General features: G+C 49.5%; 1 protein-coding gene and 3 pseudogenes across 4 annotated transcripts in view; 1 reads left to right on the top strand and 3 right to left on the bottom strand.

Annotated features, from left to right (window-relative positions):
• The window catches only part of LOC307178192 (uncharacterized protein), a 212,164-nt gene that overhangs the window by 112,717 nt on the left and 74,270 nt on the right, over positions 1-25,177 (top strand).
• On the bottom strand, positions 687-1,759 carry LOC307177357 (spermatid maturation protein 1-like; annotated as a pseudogene). Its single transcript has 3 exons — positions 1,733-1,759; positions 1,609-1,666; positions 687-1,409 (listed from the first exon to the last, which is right to left on the bottom strand). The product of its transcript is annotated as a spermatid maturation protein 1-like (transcript).
• On the bottom strand, positions 5,557-9,018 carry LOC307177650 (neuroligin-2-like; annotated as a pseudogene). Its single transcript has 5 exons — positions 8,874-9,018; positions 8,515-8,700; positions 8,200-8,392; positions 7,238-7,834; positions 5,557-6,441 (listed from the first exon to the last, which is right to left on the bottom strand). The product of its transcript is annotated as a neuroligin-2-like (transcript).
• LOC307177494 (peroxisome assembly protein 12-like) lies at positions 20,152-23,641 on the bottom strand (annotated as a pseudogene). The gene is made up of 3 exons (XR_013831796.1): positions 23,058-23,641; positions 22,220-22,762; positions 20,152-21,404 (listed from the first exon to the last, which is right to left on the bottom strand). The product of XR_013831796.1 is annotated as a peroxisome assembly protein 12-like (transcript).

Here is a 25,177-nt window from a genome sequence, read left to right as displayed (position 1 = left end):
GGTAATGACTGGATTCTTCTGAAAGTCAGAGTCGTGGGAAAGGCTTGGATTCTTGCAGAGGTAAGGGTCTTGGGTAAGGCCTGGAAGCTTGTGGAGGCCTGGATCTTGAGCAAGGCCCGGGTTCTTGGGGAGGCCTGGGTCTCGGGCAAGGCCTGGGTTCTTGTGGAGGCAGTCCTGGGATCATTGCTGGGGTTCATTGCTGGGGTCTGTGAAAGTGGTACCTGTTGAACCTCAAGTCATTTTGTTTGCACAATGAACATCTCAACAGATATAGAGGAATATAGACCTCACCTTCCATACCAGATGGGTTCCTGGAATGTGAGCAGATGGGCCTTTTATGAATCACCCTGCTTCTCTGTTCATTTTCATTTGACTAAGGTTATCGATCATTTTAAGCTGATTCCATTAAGTGGGTCTATATTGAGCACCTGCTGTGTGTTTGGAGTCTTGACGGAAAATGCCCGCTAGCTGTTTCTCTTTCTTTCTCTCTTTTTTTTCTTTTTGGCCATGCAGTGTGGTTTGCAGGATCTTAGTTCCCCGACCAGGGATTGAACTGGGGCCGTCAGCAATGAAAGCGTGTAGTCCTAATCACTGGACATCCCGGGAATTCTCTGTGGCTGTGTGGGCCCTGGCACCCCCCAAACCACCACAAACCACCTCCTCTCTTCTTTTTATTCTTCTCCCAGTCACCTCTCTGTCAGGGAACGGTATACCTAGGCCTTTCCCGTCCCCTCAGCCATGCTGGATCCAGAGACCGGGGGGTAACAGTGGGAGAGGGCCTCCACCTCCCTGGTCAGCTCCCACAGCTGCCGCCTCACGTCTCTGGCATTATAGGCTACGCGCCCTGAGTAGTGGCGCCGGGGGATGTCTGCGACGTGGGCTGGGCCCAGGATGGGTGGCTGGGCTGGCGAGCACTGCTCCTGTTCTGCCTGGGGCACCCCCCACCTGTTCTTGTGGCTCAGGGCCTGAGGGCTGTGGGGCGGGGGTTCACAGGGTACGCGTAGGCCTGTAGGCCCAGCTCTGACTGCCTCTCTTTTGAGCGGCCTTCCCTCTACAGTTTGCTGGAAGCAGATGGTCTGGGTAGGTGGCTCCACAGCATCCTGGGCCCAGAGAGTCCAGAACCCCTGGGTGGACTGAAAGCCTTCCCAGTCCTTGGGGCAATTCCAGTTGTGGGGGCAGATTGTTGTGTGCTGACGTGGGGGCTTCTCATCATCGCTGTCAGTTGTCAGGGGCCCAGGCTATGGGGCGGTGGGCGCGGCGTGCTGAAGAGTCTCGACGGCGATGGCGGCGAGTGGGTGGGGGGGACACGATCATTTTCACAGGGTCCATGGTGCACCGAAGGCAGACTGCAGGGGCGCTCTGCTTCGGGGGCTGGGTCTGCTTCCCAGGTGAGCATAACTTAGAAGCTTCTGTGGATCGGGGACAGGTGAGAGGCTGGTGGGGAGCCTGGCTCCTCCAGGAATGGAGAGGCAGGTTGCAGGAAGAAAAGCTGCATAGTTATGGTGTCTGAGCAGGGAGAGCGGGAGGGGAAGGGGCCCACTTAAGGTCAGGGCTAGAACACCTGGTTTCTGCCTTTCCTATTCCCCAACCTCCCCATCCTCCACTTACCTTTCTCACAAATAACACGAAACACTTGGTGTAAGAAGCCACGGAGTCTGCGCCAGAGCTAGGTCGGGGAGGACACAGTGACTGAGTGGCCGTGGCCATGGGGGTCCCTAGGGCCCCAACCTACTGTGCCCACAGTACTACCGGCCGCCATCCTGTCCCAGAGGCTCCTGGGGGTAAGTGGGTCACAACGATGTGGGGCTCTCCCTCACAATGTGCCAAGAGGGAGAGTCCTGGGCCTGTGTTTGACCCTCCAGCCTGGGCCAGGGCTTAGCAGAGGCCAAACACTTCACCTTGCATGTCTCTCCTGTAGCCAGCCACCTGCACCAGCCCATAGGCCCTCTGGCCTGTTTGGTGTCTGTCCCCATCAGCCCCTGCCTGGTCCTCTACACCAGGCTCTGACCTCTGCACAAACACTGGTCCTGATCTTAACTCCCTGAACAACCCCATTACCAATGACCACCTCACCCCAGCACTCACTCCCCCTTTCTCTCTGACCTCAGAGCTGTTCACTGGAAAGGGCTGTGGGCTCGGACCCCCTCCTCCTCCCTCACTGGCAGAGTCACTTCTCCAGGGTTTGTCTCTTCAGAGCCCCACCCCTACCTCCCAACATAACAGCAGGCAAAACCAACAGTTAAACTTTTATATTTACAATATTCCATCCTGGAGTCCCTGCGCCGTGACAAAGTCATGATGCAATCAAAGGCAGGACTGCAAAGCAGCACTGTGCCAGGACAGTGGACTACATCTCTATTGATTTGTTTGGTTGTGTTAAGCTTATCTATGGAAACAGCACAAGGGGGATTTGCGCCCAGGGTTAGGAAAATAAGAAAAACTACTACCCCCCCCACTATTGTTATTACAAAATGGAAAGTACCTATTTCAGCCCCAGGAAACTGCGAACACAATACACAAATGGAAATATAAGGATGTTCCTATGGAAAACACCCCCAATTGAACAACAGTGGCCCTACGAAGAGGCAGTTGATGATTTTGCTTTCATATGGGTCCACTATAAAGAAAGGTTAATACTGTGGCAACAATTGCCAGGTGATAAACAGGAGCATAGGAGGTATTGTAAGTGCTACTAGTGGAGTCAGGTACACAGGAACTGTAGGATATATTGTAAATATTTTTAAGGCACTATTCAAAAAACTTGCCCATGCATTTAAGAACAAAAAGTGTCATGAAGAACCTAGGGGTAAGAGAGGAATAAAGACACAGACCTGCTGGAGAGCGGACTTGAGGATATGGGGAGAGGGAAGGGTGAGCTGTGACACAGCAAGAGAGAGGCACGGACATATATACACTACCAAACGTAAGGTAGATGGCTAGTGGGAAGCAGCCGCATAGCACAGGGAGATCAGCTCGGTGCTTTGTGACCGCCTGGAGGGGTGGGAGGGAGGGAGATGCAAGAGGGAAGAGATATGGGAACATATGTATATGTATAACTGATTCACTTTGTTATAAAGCAGAAACTAACACACCATTGTAAAGCAATTATACCCCAATAAAGATGTTAAAAAAAAAAACTTGCCCATGCAGAAAGAACACGAAGATTGCACTTCTGTATTAAAGACCTTACATAATAGCTTGGCTTAACTATTAGAAAATAACCTGCAACTAATGAGAACTTGGGGGATTATCTTGTTAGTACATCTAGAAACTGGGGACATTTTCAGAAAACTGACAAAAATATTTTGAGGTTAGAACATGTTGAGATGTTTTGATTTTGTACATGATGATGAAACCTGCCTATATATAAATACCTGCTCTGAAAAATAAATTTGTGCTTGACGTGCTGACATCTACAAAGGGTGTCAGGTCTTGTTTCCTTCGCCGACGCCGTCCATCCCTCAGGTTTACCTGGACTCGTTGGAGCTGGACTCCGACAATTTACAATATTCTCTTCATCTTTTGCCAGGTTTAAAAATGTGTACAGAGCCGCGAAGGGTTGGGGTGGGGACAGGGGATTGTCAAGGAATTGTTCTGGGGACAGGGGCTGGGCATTGGAGTCCATGGCTGAATCATGGGGTCCCCCAGCCCCCCTCCCATGCCCCAGTTTGGGGGGCATCTGTCTACAGGGTTCAGGGCCCAAGTCCCTAGCATTTAGAAGGCAGGGCTGTTTGGAAAGGAGCTAGATCAGGCAGGGGAAGGGGTGGGAAAAGAACTAAGTTTCCATGGGTGGAGGTGGGGGCAGAAGGGACAGTCAGGAGGCAAAGTTCTGGGGAGCCAAGACCAGGGATTTGGGGGTCAGTGGAAGACAGCACTCCACCCCCTATTCAAATTTGGCACCAATGAACCCACAAAATGCCAGCAGACGAGGATTGGCTCCTTCTCGGCTGGTGTCCCTTGAAACCCTTCCCGACATTGTTCCCTTCCCCAGAGGCCCAAACCGTTTCTCTTTGGGCAGTCACCTTACACACATCCTTTCAAATCAAATTCTTCCTGCTGGTGTCTGCCCAAGGGCTGTCCCCCACTGCCCCCTCCATCTGTTCCTCAGTACAGCTGACCCCGTTTTCTCCCCCAACCTGTCCGGGGAAGTCTTTCTCCCCTGCTCTCCTCCCCTCCCCCCTCCACTGCTCCTTTCCTTCAGCCCTGGGGGCCCAGGGGAGAGGGGGCAGGTCAAAGGAGGGGGTGGGCAGCTGAGGGGAGAAGCTGGCTTGAGACCAGGAAGGGATGTCTTCAGAGGGGGACGGCAAAGGGGGGAGGGAAAACAGGGGCAGAGAGGGAGGGATGAGACATGGCGAGAAGAGGGACGCAGGCGGGACCCCTTTAGCTGCCACCTCCCCCTCTCCTGTATCCTACCTGCCCTGGCCCAGGGCTGAGGAATCCTTGGCAAGTTTTGGGGGGTCTTCGCCCCTCAAACCCACCTCAGCAGTTTGGCACGGATGAGCGACGGTCTGAGGACTGAGGGAAGAAGGGCTGCCCTCAGACCGCGGTGAGGGCTTTGGTCAAACATGCACGGCCTCTGTGGGTGGCAGGTGCCACGCAGCCCCAACCCCACCCCACCCCCCCGAACTCTAGGGGAAGGAAGGCAGAGCTTAGGCTCTGTTCAGCTCCTCAGGGTTTGTCCCTCCCCCTCAGCTTCTGTCAGTTTGAAGTCCTTTCACACCTGCTGTGTGAGAAGTTAAGTGCTGGGCCTGAGGCCCTAAGATGCAGGGAAGTGCTGGAGAGAAAGGGGTCGTCTGCTTGGGAAAACGTACATCCACATGCAAGAACATGTTTCCACTCAGAAATGCATCCTGGACCCAGGGGAAGACAAGTTCCCAGGCACCACAGGGATGCAAGATCTCCTCTCTTCCCCGTGGCAGGGAATGTGTGTCTGTCATCTGTGGAAGGCGAGGCCTGCCCGGGGGAGACCCTGCTTCACCTCACTTGTGCCACGGGGGATACACATGCTTCGCTGGGGCGGGAGGGCTGGGGGCAGGGCAGGGGGGCTGTGATTTCCTCGCTACTTCCCAGGCACCACCCTGCGTCGTCCGGTGGCCAAGGGTCGCTGTTTGTGAACACACCACTTCCAGGGTCTCCAGGGGGTGGGAGGAGGGAGGAGGTGGGGGCACAAATCCCCACAGAAATTCTTTGGGGGAGCCAACATGTGTCCAGGGCGGCAAAAAAAAACCTCACCCTGCACATGGTTTCTCACCCCCTCGTGAGAAAGCACACCTCCACGTGGGAAAATACTTCCACGTCTCCACACACCGAAGACGGGTGTCCAGACGAGGGAGGGGAAAAAACACCCCCCCAGTTGTTCAAAGGCCCACGTCCGGAGAAGAGAACGGGCCACTCCGCGCGGGAGAAGCGCACACATCCCGGCGAGGAAACCCATGTCCACCTAAAGCTCCTCGATGTGTCACAGCTCCACACGACAAAAGCCTGTCGCCAAGTCCTCCTCCCTGCCTTCTGAGCTGGCCGGGAGGGCCGGGGAGGGGGGCCTCCCCGAGCCGCCCCCTATACCCGAGTGGTGGAGTGGGGATGGGGGAGCGTGTTGTTGTAGCTGGTAGAGGTGGGGGGAGGCGGGGGGAAGGGCCCAAAGGGATGGAAGGAGGGGGCGGCGGGGGAGGGGCTGGCCCCAGGCCGCTGGGCAGCAGGGTCAGGGCCCCGGGGGGCCAACAGTGGCAAATTGTCCGGCGCCCGGCGCAGGGCCAGGGTGTAGTCGGGCGGGCAGGCGGGGCGCAGGGCCTCCGCAGGTTCCGCCCCGACGCCCCGCCCCGCTTCAGCTGCAGCGACACCGGCTCCTCCTCGGGTGGCAGCTCACGGCCGGCAGCAGGGAGCAGGGTGCCCCGCCGAGCACGCCGGTGCCCGAGACGCCGGGGCGGGGTTGGGGGGTAGGCTGAGTCGCCTTCACCGCAGCTCCTGCCGCCGGTCCCGCTTGTAGTAGAGAGCGGCGAAGGCAAGGATGTTGAGGAAGAGGGGGGAGCGCCCACGGCCACGGTGACGCTGAGCTCCGTGGAGTAGTCTCGGGAGTCCCCGGGGAAGCGGTCGTAGGCCCGGGGACCCGGCTCGGGCTTGGGCTCGGGCGGCAGGGTGGCCGGAGGCGGGGGACGGCGAGTGCCGGGGGCACCAGGGGGCGGGCGCGGCGGCCAGCGCGTGGCGTAGGGAGGGAGGCGCGTGGTGGTGGTGAAGAGCTCCGTGTGCAGGTTGTGCAGGTGCGGCACGAGCTCCAGCCAGAAGGTCACCTTGTTGGCGCGGTGGTTGGCGCGCACGCGCGGCTTCAAGCCGATGTGCAGGTACTGCTTCTCCTTGCTGTTGAACTTGCTCCACACCACCTCCTCGAAGCGGTTGCGCTTGGTGTGGATGAACTTGGTGTCCTGTGGCACCGGCTGGTTGGGGTCGCTGTGGACACAGCGGGGCAGGGAAAGGAGGAGTAAGGGTGAGGCTCCCATGAAAGGCAGGGGTGTGGGCATGCTATGGGAGGAATGGGGAGAGAGATGGACAGAGATGCAGAGAGCTGGGGAGACGGGAAGAGAGACAGAGACGGATACGAAGAGACAGAGAAACTGCCAGAGACAGACGGACAGACAGACAAATAGGGATGGAGCCAGACTGCCAGAGACAGTCTGAGATGAGGACAGAGGGGCAGAGAGGGCAGAGACAGACCACCAGTGACAGAGGCAGAGTCTGAGAATGAATGAGATAGAGACATATGGAAACAGAGACACAAAAGGACATGAGAGACAGCCAGGGGGAAACCAGCGAGTACAGAGTAACCAGATCAAAGCAAGCAGAGATATCAATAGATTTCAAGAGAGAGAGGCAGAGACAGCAATAGACAGACACAAACCCTCACACACACTCAGATACACAGATGGGAGCACTCAGACAGCGGGCCGAGCTCTGGGAGGAGAAGGAGAGAGCTGGGTGGGCAAGGGAGGGAAGGAGAGACAGACACGGAGCCGAAGGCACCAAGTGAGCCTGCCACCCAGAAAAGACAGGGACCTCTCTGTCCAACTCTTCTGAGTCTTCAACACACACAGAAGAGCTGTCCGGCAGGTGTCTGAGTCGAGAAGGCAAGAGTGCCTTGATGGAGGAATGATGGCCGTGTGAAGGAGAGGGAGAGAAGGGGCTGAGGATGGAGGCGGTGTGTGCCCTGACCTGCAGGGATGCCCGACCCAGCCCCTCTGGCCCTCACCCGGTCTTGGCGAAGTTGATCCAGTAGGTCATGACCACGGCGCTGAGCATGACATCATTCTTGGAGAAGTTGCAGGGGAAGAGGTCGGTGGCGCCCACCATGGGCACACCAAAGACGTAGGGCAGCTCATCCCCGTGCGCTGCATCTGCCCACTCGGGCCGGCCCTCAGCCTGGCAGTGGTGGTAGAAGGTATAAAAGTAGACAGGGGACTGGTAGTCAGCGTGCAACTTGGCGGTGGCCACAGCCGGTGCCACCCACTGGTTGCTGGTAAAGAGCGCCAGCAGGGTCTTGCGCCACATCTCGCCATTGTCCCTGTCGGCCCAGTCCGTGTACATAAACTTGATGGTCTCCCGCAGCACATCCTTGCCCTCCGGGTAGCCATACAGGTTGTCCACAAAGTTGGAGACGGTGAAGTCGAAGGCGCTGGCGGACACGCCGTCCTCGCTTTCCGCCGAGTCCTCCACGAACTTGAGGCCCACTCCCTGGTTGACACCGATGAGCATGTCATAGTTGAGGAATTCTCCCTGCTGCATGAGGATCTCAGGGTCATCGGGGACCACGTCACCGTCCACCACAGGCCCAAAGGCGATATGGTAGCTGGGGAGAAGGGGTCAAGGTCGCATCACCTGTTCACCGGCCTCCTCTCAGCTCACAGCCTGCTGAGTCCTCTGCTCAGAAGACCCCTCTCCCCTAGTTAAAACCTTCTGAGCCCTTCAGGGTACTTGACCTCTCGGGAAGTCCTCCCTCAAGCACTTCATGGAGCCTCGTGCACACTGGCTCTGTTTAGGCACCTCCGCCTAGGGAAGGCTTCTGGGAGAAGGCAGGGCCCCGGGAGGGCCTTGAAGTTCCCCTCTCCTGGCTAAATGGAATGCTTGTGGCCTGCGGGCACCTCTCACCCTCAACCTCCTTGGAACCAGCAAGGAGAATGGAGGCCTGGACCTGGCCCTCTCCCACCCCCATACCGGGCGGGCTGTACATCCTGGTCCACCAGCTCCCGAGAAGGCTTCCGGCGCAGACACTCCACGGCCTCGGCGCTGTCCTCCCGGTCACAGCCCACCTTGGCCGCCAGCAGCCGCGTGTACTTGAGAGGCTGGTAGTTGACAGACCAGCTAGAAATAGCAGTGCCACTCTGGGCGATGGCCTTCTGGAACAGCCCTGGTGGGACAGGCAGGCTTTAGGCTGGGCTGTATCAGCCTGAGGGAGGAGAAGGGGGACCTGCTGGGGTTGAGGGTGTGAGAAAGGGGACAAGAGGGACAGGCTGAGGAGGTGGCTGGTACCTTCCGAATGGTGGGAGAGGATGAGAAGGTTGACACAGGAGGCCCCTGCCCAAGATCCGAAGACGGTGATGCGCTCGGGGTCGCCCCCAAAGTGGGCAATGTTCTCACTGAGCCAGCGCAGGGCCTGGATCTGGTCCATGAGCCCGTAGTTGCCTTTTGCAGCCTGGTCCCCAGTGCTGAGAAAACCTGGGGGTAGAGGAAGAAAGGGGGCTTCCTGGGGGTGTCATAGCACGCTTGCCCTCTTTCTGGGCAGCTCAGTCCAACCCAGAAGCCATTCTGCTTCTGCTGGGTTTAGAGGAACCCTGCCAGCAGGCCCTCCTCCCAGACTCCAGCCCCTAGAGTTGGCTGCCCACCCTCACCAGGCACCCCAAGCCGGTAGTTGAGTGTGGATACAATGACGTTGCCGTAGGTGGCCAGGACAGAGCCATCCAACATGTTCCCGGTGCCCTCCACGTAGGAGCCTCCATGCAGAAACAGCATCACCGGCTTCTTCCCGGAGTCCCGGATATCTGCGTGGACTCCGGATATCTGCGTGGGGAGGGGGCGGGTAGGTGGGCCGGGGGGTGGGGGACAAGGACACAGTCAGACCAGAAGCAGCACCACCCAGCTCCCAGGCCTGCTGAATTCCAGCCCAGAGCTCAGGGGACATGTCACTCCCATCCCTGGGGGGCAAGAACGGATTCTCCTCCCTCCCTCCCCAGCTAACCCTGGCAGAAGATCCCTCCCCACCTCCTGCCGGTGTGCCCTACAGCACTTCTCCCCATGCCTGGCAGACCTTCCAGGAAGCCTAGCAGAGGCAGGGCTGGGGGCTGGCCCTCCTCAGGGCATCTGCTGGACCCAGGGGAACCCCTTCCCCCACACACACAGCAAATCTCCTTCCTGCTCCTAGGAAGAGCGAGCTCTCAAGGCTGCCACTGGAGCTAGAGATCCTGGGAGGGTCCAGGCGTTTCCTTCGACTCAGGCCGTGGGCCTCAGCTCCACATGGTAGCCTGTTCTGTGGGTGAGGGGGTGGGAGGCCCTAGGGTCCCTGGGGGCTTGGGCTCCTCCCCAGTTACCATGGCAACCCCCAGCTTAATTACTGTGGCCAGAGGCGGCAGGGTGGGAAACAGCCTGCCTAATGAAGCCAGGGTGCAGCTCTCCCCCAAACTGGCCTAAGTCCTGAGCTCTGGACCCTTCTCTTGCCATGTCCCCAAAGGATCCCATGATCACTCCCATATGTAGAAGGCCCCTTGAGGGGTAACTACTTCCGGAAGATGGTGGGAGTCTGAGAGGTCTTGCCAGGGTCCCTGCCCCTGCAGCTCCTCCACGATGCAGCCACAGTGCCTGTGCTGGCGTCACCCCTGGCCTCCAGGCCCTCCTCTTTCTTGACACCTGCAATCTCTGACCAGCCTGGGCACTCGGGCAAATAAGATCCAGGCCTGGGCCTCCACAGCTGGTCCCCAGTGCCTCTGCCCGCCTCCCTCATGCCGCTAGGAACTTCCCTCCTGGCAGAAGGTCAACCAACAGGTCACTGAGACACTCCCCTCCATCCCCCCACAGACAGCTTCCTGCCTCCTGTCTCTTAGGACCTTCTATGACACCTCCTTCTACCTGACTTTGACCAGGAGCTCCTAGGTGGGCAGTGCCCTCTCTGTGTCCTCCCCCAATCCTATTCTTCCCTTTGTTCCTGAACCCCCAGTGGCCTTCCAACAGTTCAGGCTTGTCTCCTTCCCTCCGAGGTCCTGTCCTAAATGTCTTCACTCCTCCCCGCTCCTCCCCACCCAGCACCTCCACTCCCAGCGAGGGGGGATGGGGAGTCAGAAAGGGGAGGAGCAGGAAGGGGGGCTGGGGCAACAAGAATTCAAAACCAACAACAAAAAAGAGGACCAAGAAAGAAGAAAGAAAAAAACAACAACCAAAAAACAAGAAACTCTCGGGGCAGATTCAACAAGAAAAGAAAAAAAAACCCAAAAAAACAAGAAACCAAAAAGATCCGTTTTTGGAAAAAAAGAAAAAAAGAAAAAAGTTCTTTGCACTTTTTCAAAATTTTGTGGTGTAACTTCAAGATATTGGGCCCTGCTTTCAAAAATGTCCAAATTCTTTAATTTGCTTCAAATGTGCGTTTTCTGCATCGGACAGACTTTTTTTTGGAAACTGTAGCAGGTTTTTGCTGTCTCGATTGTGTCATCAATTTGCCAACTTAAACTTGTTTTTTTTCAAATGTTATTTTGCTCCAGATTAAAATTGTTTTTTCAAATGTTATAGTACCCAAGTTTCAAAACAGTCCAAATGTCTTGGGCTTCCCTGGTGGCACAGTGGTTGAGAGTCTGCCTGCCGATGCAGGGAACTCGGGTTCGTGCCCTGGTCCGGGAAGATCCCACATGCTGCCGAGCGGCTGGGCCCGTGAGCCATGGCCGCTGGGCCTGCGTGTCCGGAGCCTGTGCTCCGCAACAGGATTGCGGGGCCACAGCAGTGAGAGGCCGGTGTACCGCAAAAAAAAAAAAAAGAAAGAAAGAAATAGCTTCCTTATTTTCAGCTATAATTTGACTCCCTATAACTTCCACCTGCTGGGACTCACAAACAAATCTAATTGCTTTTGAACTAGCAGAACTATACTCTCATGACTCCCAAGGCTCATTGATGTTACTTGGTTGCTGATGACAACCATGATAGATACAAAGTTTTCTGAGAGTCTAGCTCCATATGAACATCTGCTCCACATTTCCCCAAACTTCTCACTCATTCTCCTTTACAAGTTACTCCTGAGCTATGATTTTACTAAGCTCTTCATGCTCTCAGACATAAACTGAGAGGAATGAGATTGTTTTTTTAATTTATTTATTTTTTTTTTACCTGGTGCTCTTGCTTTTCCTCTTGTTGCTGGCTTTGGTCTGAATGTTTGCCTTCTGTCACAGCCCCTGTTGCCCTTTGATATCAGCCTGGGAGGAGCAGGAACTCTGCCAGACTCCCCTAGTCTTCATAACATTGACCCCTGAGGAAGGCTGATAAAGACTCAAGAAAAGCCTATGACAGGGCAGATTGGCAGGCCAGGGTCTGACCTCTGGGAGAGAATGAAGTATTAGTGGGGAAATTCAGGGGTTTTCAAGTGAGAGGCCAAAGCTAAAACGTCCCTCCTCTAAAGCGCTGAGTGTTATTTCTATACATCATACAAGCATCTCCTGTCATGGTTAATTTCATTTCAAAGCTCTATGTTTATTTTAGATTAAGCTGTCCTGTACATATCTATTATGAACAATATTAACCTATTCTATCACCTTCCAAATCGTTTGTCCTATTCTATTCACTTTTATTCTCTTTTTCCTACTTTTCATCTTTGTTGGACACAAGACCCAGCCTAGAAAAATACTCTTTGGTGAAGGTTTGGCTACCCCTGGATGAGAGGATTACAGATGATTTTTCATTGAATTTCTTTTCCTTTCCTTTTTTTTCTTTAACTTTTCTGTATTTTCTAAATGGTCTACAATGAACATCAATTGTTTGCGTAATTAAAAGAAAACAATTAAGTGAAACAAAATAAACAGGTAAGAGACAGTTATCTCTTTTGGGGATGCTGGTTAAACTGGAACAAGTGAATATTGGCCAGCAATTATTGATGATGATGATGATGATGAACCTATTAACGTTAACTTACAAGGACAAAGGGTCTTTACAGATGTGATTAAGAAAGGATGTTGAGATGAGGAAATTATTCTGGATTATCCATGTGGGCCCTAAATCCAATCACAAGTGTTCTCATAAGAATTCAGTAGAGGGACTTCCCTGGCGGTCCAGTGGTTAAGACTTCGCCTTCCAATGCAGGGGGTGTGGGTTCGATCCCTGGTCAGGGAGCTAAGACCCCACATGCCTCGCGGCCAAAAAACCAAAAACATAACAGAAGCAATATTGTAACAAATTCAATAAAGACTTGAAAAAGTGGTCCACATCAAAAAAAATCTTAAAAAAAAAAAGAATGAGGTAGAGAGAGATTTGATACCTACAAAAGAGGAGGGGGCAATGTGACCACAGAGGCAGAGATTGGAGTGATGTGGCCGCAAGTGAGGGAATGCCAGCAGGCACAGGAAGCAGGAAGAGGCACAAAATGGATTCTGCCCTGGAGCGTCTGAGGGGAGCACAGCCCATGCTGACACCTTGATTTCTGCCCTCGTATGTCAAACTTCTGGCTGTGAGAGAATAAAGTGTTATTGTTTTAAACAACCAAGGTTGTGGCAATTTGTTACTGCAGCCACAGGAAACTAACATACTTCTCTCAGCGTAAGTCAAACCACCAAACAACTCTTTGTTTCTACTCCAATTTGCTTATGCTGAAATGGCATTCTGAAATAGGTTTCTGAATACCTCCTCGGGTTTGTTTTTTTTTTTTAACTGAGGTCACTCTTCCTATGGAGTTCTGCTTTGTTGGCATGACACTTTGTACCTGTCTGGCTCAAAAGTTATTTCCAGGATAGGAGGCAGAATACATACTATGACGAATAATCAGCACAGCAACATAGTAAACTGCAGAGGTCTGCTCTCAGCTTCAACTTTAACCCTTTTTCACTCACGTCATTTCCAAATTCAGTCTCACTTTTATTTCATTTTAAAATTTATTATTATTATTTCTTGGCCGTGCCACGCGGCATTTGGGATCCTAGTTCCCCAACCAGGGATCGAACCCGCGCCCCCTGCAGTGGAAGCACAGAGTCTCAACTACTGGACCGCCAGGGAAGTCCCCAGTCTCATTTTTAGTTCTACTACCTACCTTAATTCTCAGCTTCACTCTCACACTGAAATCCTTCTGATACCACTTACTTTTAGAAAGATAAAAAGGACCGTCATTTACTGGACATATGCATTTGGGCACAAGGGACCAAGCTCGGAGTGTGGCACATGATACGGAACCTGAGATTACATGGCCAGTTAAGTGGAAGAGATGGCATGCACAGCCAGGTCTGTTTAATACAAATGCCCCTACTCCTTCCACTGCCTTTCAAGTTTGAGATTCTGGATTGCTTTGGAGTCTTCAAAATCTGAAATCTACCTAAGTACCTCCTTTTTCCTTCCCAATCAACAGGAAGAACATTTTTGGGGCAGAAGAGCTAGGAACTGTATTGTTTTCTCCTTCTTATTCTTTAATGCACTATTAGGGACCAAATCAGGAGAAGGAAGGATAATGTGAAAGATGAGCAAAGAGGGTTTCTCTTCCTTCTTCAGAGTTCCTTAGTTAAGTCCTCTGGCTATGAATAGTATGTTATCAGGCCAGCCAGCGAGGAGCTCACATTCTGGCTCTGATACCTCAAAGCAAATGTTCATGATACACAGCAACTTGAAATCAGTAGCTTGTACAGTGGGTTTTTTCTAGGTCTTGGGAAAATGATCTGGTCACACTGCTGACAGTTGGCGAAGAACTAGAGCTCCCAATTTATTTGTGTTTATTCACCAAGCATTTCAATTTATCAGCCGAGATAGGTATAGCACAGTTTTCCTGGTCACCAGACACAAACTGCCAAATACCAGCATCCATCTCACTCTCAATTCATTTGTCAAGATGATTCGGCTAGAATAGCAGACTAGATAGCATGGTGACCAAGAGTAACAGTGCTGGTTCTACCACGCCACCACCTGACTCTGGGTAAGTCTCCTTTCATTCATTCTCTCATTCAGTCAGCTGTTTTTTAAAGCACCAAGGGCCTTGAAATCCTAGCTCTAGCACTTTTTGGCTTAGAAAGCTTCGTTAAGATAATCCAAACCTCACATTCCTTCTTTGTAAAGTGGAGATAATAATAGTGTCTTCTCCATACGGTTCTTGTGAGAATGAAGTGCGATGATGTATATAAAAAGGTTAGCATGGTGCCTGGCATATAACATCAGCTTTTCATTCGATAATCAGTTACTAAGCATTTACTGTGTTCTGAACATGGTACTATGTCCTGGGGCCACCCATCATTTGCACCATTTAGTGACTGCCTTCTTTGGGCCAGATCTGCAACTTTGATGATCTCAAATTGTCCTCGTAACAACTTATAAGACATGCATTATTTTCACTATCTTATAAATGAGGAAACTGAGTTCAGGGAAGTAAAGTTGAAGATTACACACCTAGTAAGTAGCAGAGCTGGGATTTGGACTTCTATCTATCTGATTCCAAAACTATCATTCTGCCATGCAGCCTTTACTGTTAGCAAGAAGAATAAGACACATGTCCTGTTCACAATCTAGAGGGGGAACACATATATTAAAGAACTCATTGCAATACAACATATGTGATAACACCAGGTGTTATCGCATTGTTCTCGTTCAGTTCTCATAACAGCTCTGTGAGGTAGGTACTGTCATTATTCCCTTTTCACAGATGGGGAAACTGAGGAACAGAGAGTTTATGGTGCTTGCAAATACTATAGTCCATATACATGACCACTACACTCTAGTGCCATTCTGGAGAGCTAGAAACATATGAACAGTGTGCTTGGGGTGTTCTAAGGAGTGACAGTGACTATGCTTGTGAGAACAAGATAAGATTTCATAAATGAGATGGTATGTGAGCTGAAACCTGCAAGTAATACACCAAGTTGAGGGCTTCCGTGGTGGCTCAGTGGTTAAGAATACGCCTGCCAATGCAGGGGACATGGGTTCAAGCCCTGGTCCGGGAAGATCCCACATGCCACGGAGCGGCTGGGCCCGTGAGCCATGGCCGCTGAGCCTGCGCGTCCCGAGCCTGTGCTCCGCAACGGGAGAGGCCACAGCAGTGAGAGGACCGCGTGCCGGAAAAAAAAAAAAAAAAAAAGAATGCACCAGGTTGACAAAGGGCGATGGAGAAGAAAGGGGAAATCCAGGCAGAGGAAACAGCACTTGTAAAGGCCCATTCTCTTCACTGTCTAAAATCTATCCTTAAAGTACAATGGAGGTCCTATCCTTAAAGTACAATGGAGGTCCTTCATAGGTCTGGTACAGAGGACATTCCATTTTTCTCCATTTATTTCCTCATATCTTTCTCCCCATCCCTATCTGACACTCATCACATTCCTCCTGCTGTCCTTCATATGCCACCTCTCCATTTCTTACTAGCTCTTACCTGGACCATTGCAATCACTTGGCAATAGCTTCCCCTTCTTTCACTCTGCCTTCCTTCAATCTATTTTTATTTTTATTTATTTATTTATTTTTGCGGTACGCGGGCCTGTGTGATCACCCATCTCCTCAGACTCTGAAATCTTTAAATCTCCCACTTTCTCCAGAGTAGTCTAAACTACACAGCCAGCAAGCCACTATCTTTAACAAAGTCTTGCCCTATCTTTCAAATCTCTTATCACCCCCTTTCTTTACGCTAACACTGGTCCTGAAACTTTGGTGTGAATCAGAATCTCCCCTGGGGTACTTATTAAAAATATACACGCCTGGGTTCCAACTCCAGATTCAAGCTTAATGATTCTGTAAGTCTGGATTGTGGGAGTTTGTCGTTTGGTTTTGATGCTGGGGGACATCTATGTTGTTAAGTTTCCTCCTGGTATTTCCAACTCACTGAATTTTGGAAAACACTACACCAGTTTCAACTTTACCTAAATTTGGTAAGCTCCCCTATGCTTTCTCATTTAATTCGGGAGTTAAATTATTTTCTCCCAGAATCTCCAAATCCAACGCATCTTTCAAGACCCAGATCAAATGCCACCTCTCGCAGGAAGCCTCTCTTGCTCTCTTTCGCAGTTCTTTGATATTTAGTGGCACCTCTTGCTTATTCAGGAAGCGTCCAAGCCCCTGACAAGCCAATGAGTTTCTCCTGGTCGGGGAGAGAGGGACACATTCATCAAAGTCCGCCCCAACCCCTAGCCCTCAGGCGGGAATTCGGCGCAAGCACGATACTGTCGGAACACTGAATCGACAGTTCTTCCTGGAAAGCCAGGGCACACGCACCCTCTACGGCCCGCCTCAGATGCCCTTCCCCAGTTGTGAAACGAGGCACCAGCAAAACCACTCCGGATGTCAGTCTCCCCACGGTCGGAGATCAGGGAATTGGAGGGCGGGCGGGGACTACTCAGGGTCTTGCTTTCAACTTTGAGCATGTAGCCCGCCACGCCAAGAAGAGACTGCAAAGACGCCTGCGCCTTCCGGCCCTCCCTCCCCGCCCCAACCCCGGCGTTCGCCTAGCCCTCCGATTGGCTGCTCCTCGCACCAGCCGAGCCTCAGGGCTGCGGCCCACGTGGTCCACTGGCCGTCGCGGGATTGTCCGGATCGGGCTGCTGCGGCAGCCGGCGGGGTAGCGAGGTGGAGCAGTGTGGGAAGCCCCAAGCCCGTACCTCTAGGACTGAACGGCGGCGGGTGGGCTGCGGTCAGCCTCTGCAGGCCTGGGCAGGCCTCCTGAGAGTCTAGGGCGTAAGAGTTTTGGGGGTTCCCAAAGTGGGCTGCGGACCCCCTGCCTGAGGCTTTGGTTTGAGCCCTGGATCCGGCCTTGTGTTTCCCCGGAAGGATGGCGTCTCAGTCTTTCCTGAAGTTGGTGGGGTTTGGATCTTATTATTATTATTATCAGCAGTAGTATTATTATTGTTGTTATTATTATCGTTTTGAGGATACACCGTGTATAAGAATTGGTGGTCCTGCGCAGGGTGCCATGCAGAATGCCATGAGTTACAAGTTGGAGGACGGAGGGCTTAGAGATGCTTGAGGGACGTCCTTAACCTACGTGAAATGTTGGAGGTAAGTCGGCTTTATAAACCGTGCTGATGCTTGTATAATCCAGGCGCTTAGGGTTTAGTAGGGAGGGTCGTTCACTGACTGAATTAAACTGTCGCTTATTGAGCCGCCTTCTGTGTCCCAGGCATCATTCTGAGTGTAATGGATGCAAAGGCCAGTAAGAGGAAGTCCTGGTTCTTTAGGAGCTCTGCGTAATGGGGCTGGTGGGAGAGACGGGAGGTGGGGGACGTGAATGGGTGAATTATTGGCGTGTGATGCGTACTGTGGTGGGGAAAAGTGCTGTGGGAGTCAGAGGAGGGGATGACTGAGGGAGTTAGGGACCACTTAACAGAGAAGGTGACGTTTGAACAAGGTTTTAGAACTACAGACTTTCTCCAGATTGAAAGGGGTAGGGAAGGCGCTCCAGACAGAGGAAAGCGTACTGTGGAAGAGAACAAGGAAAGTGTGCCCTCTGTGGCTGGAGCACACTTGGAGCTCTGCTCACAAGTTTCATGCTATTAGACAAGGTTATTTAAGTTCTCTTAGCCTGTTTGCTTTTTGTAACGTGTACTTACTTCTGCACAGGTTGATGAGATAAAGGCTCAAGCCTCTAAACAGGCACTTTACTAGTTTCCCTCTCTTTGTGGAATTCAGTTGCTGAATGGAGAACACAGACCATAGCTGTACGTTTTTAACTATGGAGTATCAAGCTATTGACATTTATAAATGGCTGAAGGAGGCACATTGTGTCTCCAGAATTGTTATTTAGATACAATGCTGAAAAGCTGGAGAGGTTGACATTGTTTGTGTTCCTAGCACTTCAGCATAGCATGTCAGCGATAGTAAACTACGAGAAGGTGTCATTTACAATAAATAAAATGCAGGCAGCTTTCTCATTCAGAAATTGATCATCCATGTTGTGAATTACCCAGGCTTTGCATTGTTTCCTTTATCTTGCCCATGGCCTAGAGAAAAATGAAATTAAACCTTGTATTTAGCTGGTAGTGGAAAAATATAAATCTGGTAATCAGACCTCAGTTTCTCTTTCCAGCATTGCTGTTATTTTGCTATGGACCTTTGTCAAATCCTAGCCTCCCTCGGTCTTGGACTCTTTAGCAGACTCTTGTATAAAATTTTTTATGACTATACTTTTCATCTTTGTTGGCAGCAGAATTGTAAATCAAATTGTATGTCAAATGAACTGGAGTTTACTTTATAAAGGATTTTAGGAGAAAATCTTTTCTAAAGATTTTGCTTTAGAACTAGATTATAAATCCCTTCACAGACATCCCTGAGATTTTATCATGCATGGTGTTTGGACTCACTAAAACAAGAAATGTTTTTCTGAACTGTAAATGCTTCTCCACTCTACTCTGTATTACAAAAATTTTTAAAAAGCACCTCCAAAACAAAACTTGTTCAAGTTTGCATTTTTGTACAGCAGAGTTGCTTGAGGTGAATAGTAGAAGATCAAATATTGAAAGCCCACGGTTGCAACTTATCTGAAGTCTTTTTTTCTCATGGGTAAACCTAAGTTTTCTTGGATGTGAAAATAGGGTGTTGGGCTGCTCTTAGATAATACAAGGAGGTGAAAAGCAATGATGCAATGATGAGTGAAGTATAGTCTGACCTGGCATTGCCATTGCTTCAGTGTTGGCATTGACCAGGGTATGACCCCTTAATCTTCTCTCTGAGCTGATTCTGGTTGTGGTTTTTCCACATTGATATGTTCTAGCCTATTTGGATACTGGTTTTATTATGTGTAAGAGTGTTTAATATTCTTTTGAATTACTGATACTTTCCTGTTTTTCTTTGTAGGTTGAGGTGAAAAATATGGCTTTGATATCTTCATGGAAAACTGCATTATTTCAGTCCTGAATCTGGTTCGGTTCCCTTACTGACTCATTACTATATTAAAAATGTTTATTTAGCAGTGATTGTAAAATGAAAGTAATTAACATGTACATGTTTTTTGGGGGGAGACTAAGGGGAAACACGTGTTCAGCCTAGAAAAACATTTCTCATTGGATTTCCTGTGAAGTCAGTGTGTCTTGGGTTTAACTTTGAAACAAATTAAAAAATTTTTAAATTAAAAAAAAGTTTACTTAACTATGGTATTTGTTCTGGTAAAACCTTGTGGTTTAATAAGAATTTTTGCAAATATCCATTATACTCTTCTCATGGTACATAAAGTGTTAATATTTTAAAATCTATAGGATATTCTATTTCAAAATTTAGTTCTATTATCTTAGTGCTATCAGAAAATGTGCTTTGAATTGCTGAAATGAGTTGTATTGGACAACACCTGTCTCAGCAGAGGCACTTAAAAATCATTTTCATCCTTCCTCTTGTAGTAATGATTTTTTTTTTAACCCGTATGCTTTTAACCTGTATGTTTAACCCTGCCAATCCGGTGGCAACTTAAGTGTTTGTACAGTATTTCACTTGAGAAATAAGGTATTTCACTCAAGATTGAATTCTTGCTGTTGGAGGAGAGGATTTCTCTCCAATATTGGATTAGCAAAAAAAGCAAAATGTTAATACAGAATGCCTCAAAAAATCAAAGGTAGAGGCTTCCCTGGTGGCGCAGTGGTTGAGAGTCCGCCTGCCGATGCAGGGGACACGGGTTCGTGCCCCGGTCCGGGAAGATCCCACATGCCGCGGAGCGGCTGGGCCCGTGAGCCATGGCCGCTGAGCCTGCGCGTCCCGAGCCTGTGCTCTGCAACGGGAGAGGCCACAACAGTGAGAGGCCCGCGTACCGCAAAAAAAAAAAAAACAACAAAACGCAAAGGTGGCCTGAATGAAAAATTTACTCTAAATACCTCGACTAATCTTTCAGTTTCCACATAATCATGACATGGAACAGCTCTTTGCCAAAAAACATTTATTCTTAAAATTTACTTAAGCGTTTCATAGAAACTTTAGTAATAGCCAGAATAATTCATGTCAACTTAGCAAACTCTTAACAGCAAGCAGAAAGAGCTTATGGAAATATCCTGTCTTTACACAGTCATAGTTAGGGCAGTATTTTACTTCATCTCTTCATTAATAGCTTTGCTTTCACACTGAAGTCTTCAGACTATTCTGTATATATTCAACCCCTATTTTCCTGTAACCAGTTTCCCAAGGAAGGTATGTGTGGTTCACAAAGGGATCTTTAAAAGGTGATAGACTATAGCAAATGTTACTTAACAAATGAGTCTCAGCATATGGAAGGAGAAAGTGTTTCTAAGTATTTCTATAAAAAGCATGTCCGTGGTGGCGGGGGATGAACTGGGAGACTGGGATTGACATGTATACACTGATGTGTGTAAAAGTGATAATTAATAAGAACCTGCTGTATTAAAAAAATAAATAAAATAAAATTTAAAAAAGCAGGTCCATATTTCATACTGTTTGCAAACTGATAAAACCTATTCCTCATAGGCAGATAAATGCTTTCCTTTCTCAAAAGGCCTGCTTCCCCTTCACTACCCACTCTACGAGGTCTAACTTGGGTTTTTCCTGAGAGCTTCTATACCTCTTGTCCTTTAAGGAAGGGGACAGGAAAAGCTTCTGTGCCGACTACCCTCTTTGATCACCTTCTCTATGCTGACCCTCACATCCCCTGCCAGTCCTGATTCTCTCACTCTGACCAGCTCGGTCAACTCTAAGTAGAGGTGTCTAGGGAGCAAGCTAAAAGGTTAAGATCCACGAGTACATCCTTTTAAAGAAATCCATGTGGCTGTTTAAAGTTCATACAATTATTAATTGAGGATGATCAAACAATGCTATTTACTGTGCGGAAAACCAGCCCTCTGGCCTTATAGCGCAGTCATTTCGTTGTGAGACAAGGTGCTAATCCCTTTCAGTTCTCAGGGGAGTACAGTTTAATCAGATGCTGTACTTGTGTTGGATAACCTGTGATGGGACAAGCTCGGTGACTCTTCACGTAATTAAACACACAGCGATAACAAAACACATAGCCAGAGGTGGCGAGAACGGTGTCCTTCACCCGGTTTTTACGACACAGTGGGCACACAGTCTTCATTTGGGGCAACAGGGGAGAATCAGAATTGTAGTCTAGATGTACCGGTGGTGGTGGAGTAGGCAGGGCAGTCAATGACTTGATGGTTTCTTGGTTTCCGGATGAATACCACCACTCAAGGAACTGCAGGAAGAATACACCCACCGAAAGGCCAGTAGAGAGGCATGAGGCGGCACCTCCCACGGCTTGCTTCAGAGCTGACTTTATCTTCTCGCCAACGCCGTTTGGAGAACAGAACAAGGAGGCAAAAGCAGAAACTGTTTATTTAGGTACAATCACAGAACAACTAATACGCATGCAATTCTTACACTTTTCATTAGAATCGTTGATTCAGCTTGGGGATTGAATAGTTGCTGGACTGGCGTTTTCTCTTGTAAGTGTCTATTCGAAATAATTCCCTCTTTCTGACCTACCGTAGTTTAGGAGTTCTAGGAGCTAAGCTTTGTTTTTAATGACTAGGGCTTTGTTTGCTTTGTGTTTTGAGAAAGAAATTAATGAGCCATTGATTATATAGACCTTTATGGGGGTGGAAGATAGTATATCCAGAAAAAGAAATAACTCACTTAAAAAACAACTCAGCAGTACTGAGGAATATATTTGAACTTGTCAGAGAACACAGACACAGCGGGATAGCACCACGGTTAAGAGCAGTCTTTAGAATTGTACTGATCTGGCTTGAATCTCAGCTCTGCCGCCTATTAGCTGTGTGGCCTTGGCAAGGTACTCAAATGTTAGAACTTAGTTTCCTCAACTGTTAAGTGGTGCTAATGCATTTATTTCATTGAGCTGTGATGAGGATTCAGATAATATACGTAAACACCTAGCACAGGGCCTGGTACATAGCAAGTGTGTGCAAAAATGTAGCCAGTATGATGAGGAAGGTTACCAGGATGGTAATCCTTGTTTTATGGACACAAGAATTTTTCGATGATTTTATGTAATACCCCGAAGTGGACTGAGGCGGATAAATTTCATAAAATTGGGATAAGATTTTAGGATTTATTAATCAAATATGTTGGGGAAATGTTAAGGCCTTACCTCCCAGCTGGTTGCTGCATCATGCTGGCTCCGGCTGGTTTGTGCTCCAGAGCTTGTATATCCTGAACTGTAAGTCGATCTAGCCGAACCCCAGCCAGACTCAGCAGGGGTGAGTGATGCTCAGGCCTTTCCTAGGATGTATCGAAGCTGCTGTACAAGAAGCCAGCCTTCCCAGGCCATGTTAACAAATGGGTAGGCTGCCAAAAAGGCTCTGTAAAATCGTTTCCAGCGGGAAGTAGGGGGATGGATGGAATATTCATCCTCTTCTCTCAGGCTAGAAATCAGCTTCACTTTCAGACTGGGAAGAAGAACCAGGAAAATAACTGACTTCCAAAGCTGCTTCTTTGGGAGACCAGCACTGGCCAATCTCTGAAGCTTGTGTGTGTCTCCCATTACGATCCTCTTTAAGCCATAAAAGTTTTCAGAAAACGAGGCGCTGGTTTTAGACAGATAATGTTGCTGGAGCAGAAGACCTACCAGGGTGATTTCATCAAACCACTTCCACAAGAAGCCCTAGCGGGCAGGATTTGATTCTGCAAGAACCTAAAGCAAAATAAATAAATGAAATTCATTCCATTACACAGCTACTATGCCTTGTATTTATATTTCCTTGTTTTCCCTCTGAATGTCCACACTTTTCTTTCTGGGTCTACCTTAACCTCCCTGAAGTGCTGGGTATTCAGTACACATAACAAGAGACTCCATAACCATTAAATCATGTGAGGTGCATTATATGCTAATTGGTTATTTCAAAACTTAGGCCAAGAAATAAATTCAGATTATTGGCTTGGTTTTTACCCGGACGTTCCTAAAACTTTGCAGAGAATTAAATCCTTACCTTGACCACATGCTGAAGAGCAGGTCTCACTGCTGTCATTAAACTGTCCTGTGCTGCCACCTCAAAGATGGGTGGCTGGCTGGTCATCCACCGCAGAAGCAGTTGTGATGTGAGCCCCGTGCTCAGCCATAGTTTCGTGTGTGCACTGGGTTTTACTTTGCCCACAAACTCTCTAGTAAGCATGAACTTTCTGGGGGTGCCAGATGGGTGCTATTTTACAGGAACTGGGCAAAAAAGACCTCTTCCGGAGGCAGAGGGGAGGGGTCTCAAGGGAAGGTGAAGAATGAAGTCAACGCGGACACCCACGTTAGGGAAGTAGTGTGTGGGAGAGGTGAGTTGATTAATGCTGCACCTCACAGGGAAAAGCGTGACTACGGGGGGACAGGTACGGCGAAGGAGCGCTGGCCTCTCGAGCGGCAGTCCTGGAGGCGGCCAATCACGGACTCCCAATCCGGAGGGCTCAAAAGCCAGGCGGCTCTGAGGGATCGAAGGTGCCAGTGCAGGCCGGCCCCAACGGCCTGGCTCAGCTGTGGGTTGTGCAATCCCCCCGCCCGCGCCAGTCCTTGCGAGCTGACCCCAGGCGAGGAGCGAGGAACCCGCGACGCCGCGTTTAAAAGGAGGTCTCGGCTTTCTGTCAGAAGCCGCAACCGGAAATAGAAGCTGCTTGGAGCCCGCCGGCCGTGGAGAGGCGCTCTAGCCCCGAACGCGGCTCCGCGACCGGAACTAGAGAACTCTATGATCTCACAGGCACTTCCGCTTCCGCCCCCAGCGGGCTCGGTTGGAGAGGAGTTTTCCGCTGGTAGGTTTTACTTTTCTTAGCTGGTTTTGCATCGCTGTGTTGTTGGAAAGCCACGGCTCTGATATCTCTCTACAGAGTCATTTTGGCAAGGTGTTGGGTCGCCGCACTGACGTCTGGCGCCCGGAGCCAGAGCTCGGCCTGTTGCTGAGGCCTTTGTTCCCTGGGGCGATAGAGAGAGGCGAGGGACCCAAGGGAATGTGGAGATGGAAGACTCACTTTGCTTGCGGCGGGGGTGGTGGCTCACTATTTTTGCCGCCTTCGGGAAGGATTTGAAGCGACAAAGCCGAGATAGAAGCCTTAGCCTTATGGCTGCCAATTATTAACAACAAAAAAAATTTCCTGCTGTTGTTCAGAATTTGGGACGATTATTTTTCATGCAAGCTGGTACCTTAATTGTCTTCTAGGTTAGGTTACGTTCAAGCAGAACTCTGGGCACTTGCTACACTAAATGAAAATGGTTCCTGCCCTCGAGCACGGTAGGATGCGTCACATTAGCGATATGAATACAGTGCTAAAACGGAGTGATGCTGTTGAATTCTAACTAGCATGAATTGGGGGGGGGCTTGGCAGAGAAGGTACTTTTCATTGTATACCAAAATTAATGTAATTAACCTGACCTTTTGCAAACTGCTTTTACATCGTATGCAATTGCCTTGAGTAGCTGCAGGTTTACTGAATTTGGATAATAAAGTTCATCTCCTCTCTCTCCAACCTCTCCCCTCAACCCCTGGGCTAAATAGCTAGAAATAGAAGTTTGCTTACTTTATACCATAGAGGACGTTATGGTATAAAGATAGTTAATTGTTTCACATAATGAGAACGCTGGAACAAGGTTTGGATTTAGTTATTTCAATAGGAGAAATAAAATCTTGCAAATTAACCTTAATTGTGGTTCCAAAAAGTGTTTCAGGGAATTCCCTGGCGGTCCAGTGGTTAGGACACTGTGCTTCCACTGCAGGATGCATGGCTTGGATCCCTTGCCAGGGGAACTAAGATCCTGTATGCAGCATGGCCAAAAAAAAAAAAGTGTTTTATAGTCTGATTGGATACCTGCTGGAGAAAGTCACATTGATGGGAGATTTTACCTTACAGAGTTTTAAGGAGTAGAGATAATGTATCTATATAAAACACCTAGCTTTAGGTTCTTAGTCAGTGGTAGCTCTTACAGAGAGGCTTTTCTTAAGTGAACAGCAAAAAGACAAAGTTGAGAAATAGCATCACCTAAGACGAGTGGGAAGTTAGTTTAACATTGGTATCAGTTAGGGTTCTTTGGTTACAAGCAACAGAAAACAGGCTAATTTAAACTAAAAAAATAATTAGA

Source organism: Stenella coeruleoalba, assembly GCF_951394435.1.
Source record: "Stenella coeruleoalba genome assembly, chromosome: 19".
Classification (NCBI taxonomy): Eukaryota; Metazoa; Chordata; class Mammalia; order Artiodactyla; family Delphinidae; genus Stenella; species Stenella coeruleoalba.
Note: the sequence above shows the minus strand (reverse complement) of the source record. Positions and strands in the feature narration are given on the sequence as shown.